Source organism: Morone saxatilis, unplaced genomic scaffold (assembly GCF_004916995.1).
Source record: "Morone saxatilis isolate NCDOM2014 unplaced genomic scaffold, NCSU_SB_2.0 Contig16, whole genome shotgun sequence".
Classification (NCBI taxonomy): Eukaryota; Metazoa; Chordata; class Actinopteri; family Moronidae; genus Morone; species Morone saxatilis.
In genome coordinates this window covers 24,149,691-24,155,781 of record NW_023339718.1, presented here as the reverse complement: position 1 = coordinate 24,155,781, position 6,091 = coordinate 24,149,691, and positions in this window count along the sequence as shown.

The window sequence follows — 6,091 nt, the reverse complement described above, 5'->3', positions numbered from 1 at the left end:
GATCATAGATTTCCTATCTACAGTCAGTGTTTGGTTTGTCTGTTCTGGGTTGTTGTAGAAAGATGGCAGTTCAACATGGTTGACTTTGTAGAAGAGGGCCCGCTCCCTCTNNCACAATGATTCTTATATTTAGGTGATTATATACTAATGAAAACATACCTATGAATAATATATTAAATTTCTACCAATATATCCTCCTTAATGTTACACATTGGACCTTTAAAGCTGCATTGATTACATTTTTTGACCACTTGATGGCAGCTAAAAAGACAATGTTGACAAATTAACCATAATAAACTTGTTGTGGCTAATGCATCTTTCTAAGTCATGTACATGCCAGCTCATTGATGTAAGTCTAATATTCCCTCTCTTTTTACAAGATTACAAAGATACAAAGTTATATAATTGTCATTTACAATGCAGGGTTATATAATGAAGTTCCCTTTATGCTACTTAAATACACATACAAAAATAATATACTATAATACTACTATTTTACATAATGGAGTGCTGAGAATGAATTTGGCAGTCTCTCAGTCTGAGGGAAGAAGCTGTTTTAGAAGTGGTGGTACAGCAGCAGAAGCTTCTATACCTCTTCCTAGAGTGGAGCACGGTGAACAGGCTTTTTTATTTTTTTTTGCTCTGGTTTGGTTGACACTTTGTCTGCTGTTTGGTGCTGGGCAGGTAGTGTACAATGGGTTTATCCTATTTTTTTGGTTGAAAACAGCTGCCTGCTGCTGGAAATGAGGAACTAAGTGGAGCAGAGTTGGTGATAATTATCTGTTGGTTCATTACTATGATCAGTAATTACATATATTACACATTTGACACATAATATAGAAATATTGATTAGTACAAATTACCTGTTCAATACAGGACTTGTGGCATTGCTACTTTTACTTAAAGGTCCAGGTGTGTATGATTTCGTGACATTTGGTGGTATAATTTCAGACTGCAACTCTCTCGTTTCACCCTCCTTTTCCAAGCATGAAGGAGAACCTACAGTGGCTGCAAAACACGCAAAAAACTCGAACTGCCCTATCTAGAGACAGTGTTTGTCTGTTCTGGGCTACAGCAGAAACATGGTGGATCAACATGGCGGACTCCATGGAAGGCGACCCACAGTGTCTGTAGATAAAAAAGGTTCATTCTAGGGTAACAAACACAATGTTTCTTATTTTCAGGTGATATACATACATATAATGAAAACATACATAGCAATAGGTCTGCCAATAGATCCTCCTCAGTGTTACACACTTAAAGCCCTACAAGGAACTTTAATTTTGTGTTGATTCTGGCGGCACCGTTGGAAGATATTTTTACCAGTATATTTTACCATTTCGTTTCATTGATTTCAAGAGGAAACTGACCGAATCTGACCCGATTGCAGGTATCAAGAATAACTATAAAGAAATAGCTAATCTTGGCTGTGTTTGTTTAATTTATTCAATTCAATTCCATTCAATTCAATTTCAGATTCAATTTTATTTGTTAGCGCCAATTCATAAGGCGAAGTTATCTCAGGACACTTTTCAAATAGAGCAGGTCTAGTCCGAACTCCTTTTAACAATTACAGAGACCCAACAGTACCAGCATGAGCAAGCACTTGGTGACGGGGGCAAGGAAAAACTGCCTTTTAAGAGGCAGAAACCTAGGACAGACCCTTCGGCTCTAGGTGGGTGGTCATCTGCCTCGACCAGTTGGGGTGAGAGAGAGAGAGAGAGATCTAGTAGATAGATATTTCACAGGATAAGAGAAAACTTTGCAGTCATTAGGGCACAGTGGATATCTGCCAATTAATCTGGTAGATGTTGAGCTATTTCAGTCTGGACCGAAGAGCCACACAGCTAGCATGGTTACTGAAGCAGTATATTGATTTCATCTAAACTAGGGTTGAGCTAGTACTCGGCTGAAGCGAGTATCCAGTACAGATAAGTTACTTTTTGCGAGTAAAATATGCCGATATCAAACCATATCAATTTCTGGCTTAAATGAACAAGTTCTGGTTAGCCACCCACTTCCGGCTTAAGCGCCACCCACATTCGGCTTAATTCTGAGTACAAATACAGATTATTAAGATAGTTGGACAGATACAGATGATGGTGTACTCGCTCATCCTTAATCTAAACCTATTTGACTTTTTAGAAATATCATTCTTTGTCTTGGTCTGAAGACATGACGATATGTGTGGCCATGATGCGGTCATATTATTGGTATGAGCTTCTTCCTGCTGCAACATATATTTCATTTCATAAAACTTTTGTTTGGTCCCTTCTCCCTGCTGTCGTTTTATTCTTTGCAGATGATGCCATTCTCATATGTCAGCAGAAAGCAGGAAGCGCCATCGGCTCATTTACATTGTGTGTGAGAAGACTGTAAGAACCACAGAAGAAAAAGCATCTGTATTTCATGGCTGAGTCAGGTGAGACGAGCAGATTGTAAAGTATTTATTTGTACAAAAAAATCCCCAAAATGCTAAGAAAATTGCATGATAAATATTTTGAATAGTTTGAAGCATTCTGTAACTGAAACAGTGCCGTTAGTCAGTGGTGAATGGAAGCACTCACACGGAGCACAATGAGCCCACCGAAAGCACTAAATTCCAAAACAACGTCCAACCAAGTGGAGACAGAAAAATACTCAATGGCATGTCTGTCTGTCACTGAAACACACCCCAGACCCACAGCGGCAGCACCAGGATGTTTACCACAGAAACACGCAGCAGAAGGCGTTTTTAAAATGCTTTCAATCAGTTAATGAATCAGTACAGCAGACTGTGACAGTCTTAATACAAACAGTCAAACAAGAAACAGAAACAACAATTAGAAAATAACGTGGACAACTGTTTCTAACAAAAATGTGACATGAAGTGAGACAAGTTACAGTGCGGTTATGGCAGCAGTGACTGGGGTTTAATCCAAGCTTTTGCTCACCTGTCAGTCAGCCAGTGGAAGGGAACCTATAAACACATGGATGTGAAGGTTCAAATATCCAATCCACCCACTTTCACACTTTCCATTTATTTATGCCTGGGGGAGGAACATGTTTCCCCTTTACGAGCCTTCAGACAGGAGCAGTGAGAGAACTTTCTGATAAGGAATCCTATATGCAGAGTTTCTAATGGCTGTATTAATGGTTAATAAGTCATGAACTAATGCCTGGACCCTGCTGCAGTTAGATCTAAAAGGGAGAAATTTACAGTCTGCAGAAAGTGGACGCCTCTCCTCTGGCTACCAATGTTTTGAGGTAATTTACAATCTTAATGTTTTGGCCTCATTACATCATTTTTTGAGATTGGTCATATTTTGTTTTATAGTGTTACATACACGTGTTCTTTCATTTTTAGGAAGAAATCGTATCACAATAGTGTTTAATTTAATATTTTTTTGTCATCTACAGTATCTTGCTTCTCTGTTCATGCTGCCAGGACACCTTTTTTCAATGAGGCTTTCTTGGTTAAATAAAAAACAATGTACATTTTGGGTTTCCAAGTTGTGAAAATCTATGATATGGTATTTATCCGGTCTTTTTAGCTCTTGGGAAGACTTATCCAAGGAATGGTTTGACCTCGGACCTTCTGGAAAAGGACTGCAGAGTATTAGGACCAAAATAAGTTTATTAACAAATGATTATATTTACAGATGACTTACTAACTGTTGCTGTTGTTGATTCATTACAAAGTGAGAAGCTCTTGCCTCTTTGTTAATGATTTATTAACATTTATAACTGCAGACTTAGCGCTTAATGGCCTTTATTGTTACCTATTAAAGGAATAGTTTGACATTTTGGAGAAATTCATTCATTCATTCTTACTGATGGAGAATTAGATGAGAAGATCACATGGCTAGCTTCTGGATGTAGCTTCATACATAACGGATAGACCTGACAGTAGTATTACTCTTCTCATCTAACTCTCTGCTGGAAAGCAAAGAATATTCTCCAAAATGTCCAACTATTGCTTTGATGACTTTCACCTAATAATGACTCGACAGACAGAGATTTCACAACCTGGCAACACAAAGGTTTTTCTAATGAAGGGCTTATAAAGTATCTATTAAGCATTAGTAAAACAATGATTAACAATTAAAAAATGAATTAGATACAATTTGTAAACTCTTTATAAAGGGCGACTTAGGAAGATATCAGGAAGTGGTACTAAGAATGATCAACTGAATTTGCCATTTATGGCGCACTCTTGGATTAATAATAGAGATTCATGAGGCTTCTTGGGATCTTTCTGATAAGTTACGCATTATATTGGTGAAAAATTTGGCTGAAACTCAGAAGTACTCATGAATCTCTGGCCAGCTCTACTGCATGCCACACCCGCACAGTCAAATAAACGTACTTATGAGTGATAACGTCCAAACTCACCAGTGGAATTCCTGCTCGCTGTTAGGACACACATGAAAAAAACATCCTAGAAATAACAATGTACAGGTATATTTCTCTCTAAAAAAAGATTTTCATTCAAAAGGTATGCATTTTTTTTCTTATAAATATATCGATTTCGTCCAAACCTATTCGACTTTTTATAAAAATCATTCTTTGGGTTGATCCTGCCCAACAACCAGCTGAGACGACAAGAAGACACCTGCATAGGTTTGCACAGCTGCATTAGACGTGAGTACAAACACAGACAGACGTGAAACATCACCGTGCCACACTGTAAGTCATTCATGCTTGGAGATTTCAAGTCAACACACACTGTATTACAAATGGAGTCACACATATGTCATCTAAAACGGAAGCCCGGCAGCTAAGAAATCAAAGTGCCCATGAAGTATTGAAGCAATGAGAATGGAGGTAGACCTTTTTCTATTAGTGTTAAACCAAAGCAGGTCAGATGTTGACCACTGCAGAGGAAGTTCAGTGGAGTTTCTGTACACCGACATACCTTTTAATGATAGGAAATTTAAGGGGTTATTGTAGAGTTGTTGCGAATTCAACGTAGTCCTTCCTCCTTCCCAAGCTGATGTAAACATTTAGAAAATTTGGTCAACTAGGAAGATGATTGACATCGTGGGGACAATGTTGGGACAATGCCTTTTTGATAAATGTTATAAATATTAAAACTGTGGATGAATGTTACCAACTGGACAAACAATATCACCAACTTCAGTCAGCCAAAGGTTTATTCAGATGCTGGAGACGAACACAAAGGCCTCATAGAGTTCACCACAGAGAGGCCCGACTAGAAAGTGCTGTGTTTTACATTCACTCAATTTAAGGATCCTCTTGCCCTGCTCAAGCTTGTTTCTGTTTTACTTCAGTATGATACATGAAACCTAACCATTATGATATGTGTCATCACTTTTGGTGACACACAGGAGTCCAATTTTAAATCCCTCCAGCGGTTTAATTTCTTCTGTGGGTTTGTAAAGTCGAAGAAAAAAAAACCTGTGGAGATACCATCAGGGTAATCTCAACTTGGGCTAGGAAACAAATTTATAAACCTGTGTTACAAACTGGGCTTGAGGAATATGAAGGATGTGGACGTTTACTAAACTGGAAGGATCTATTGAAAAGAGTATTTGTTGCATTATGGGAAATGTAGGATCCAGTCGGTTTTGGAAGTTGATATTGGGGACTAAAAGTCAGGATATACTGGCTCCTGCTGCTTTAAATTTTGAAAAAAATTTTTTAAAGCTTTGTTAATTTATTTTTTGGCATGTGCAAGTTGCTTAGCAAGTGTTAGCAAACAATTGTTCACAGGCCAATATTCACTTTCCTTCTCACTCTGTTTTTGTCTCTATCCAACTCCCGAGAGGAATGTCTGGCTCTCCTTTAGCTGCTAATAGCTCTGCTGTGTTCACCAGCTAGATGCTAACATTGTCTGTCCACCCTTTGGTACTCAGCAGAAGCAGTAGAATATAAGCTTTTCGCTGAAAACACGGTTAAGGAGAGCAGTGAAGTCAGAACAGTAAAGGTGCGGGCTGTAAAAATTCAAAACAATGAGCTAAAAAAAAGGAAGCTAAAACACTGCATAGAGTTGGGTTATAATTCCCTGTTCGGCTATGAGAGACCCTTTCCCATTAAACATTTACTTTATCTTTATATAAAAATATTGATTAGTGCAGCTTTAATATAT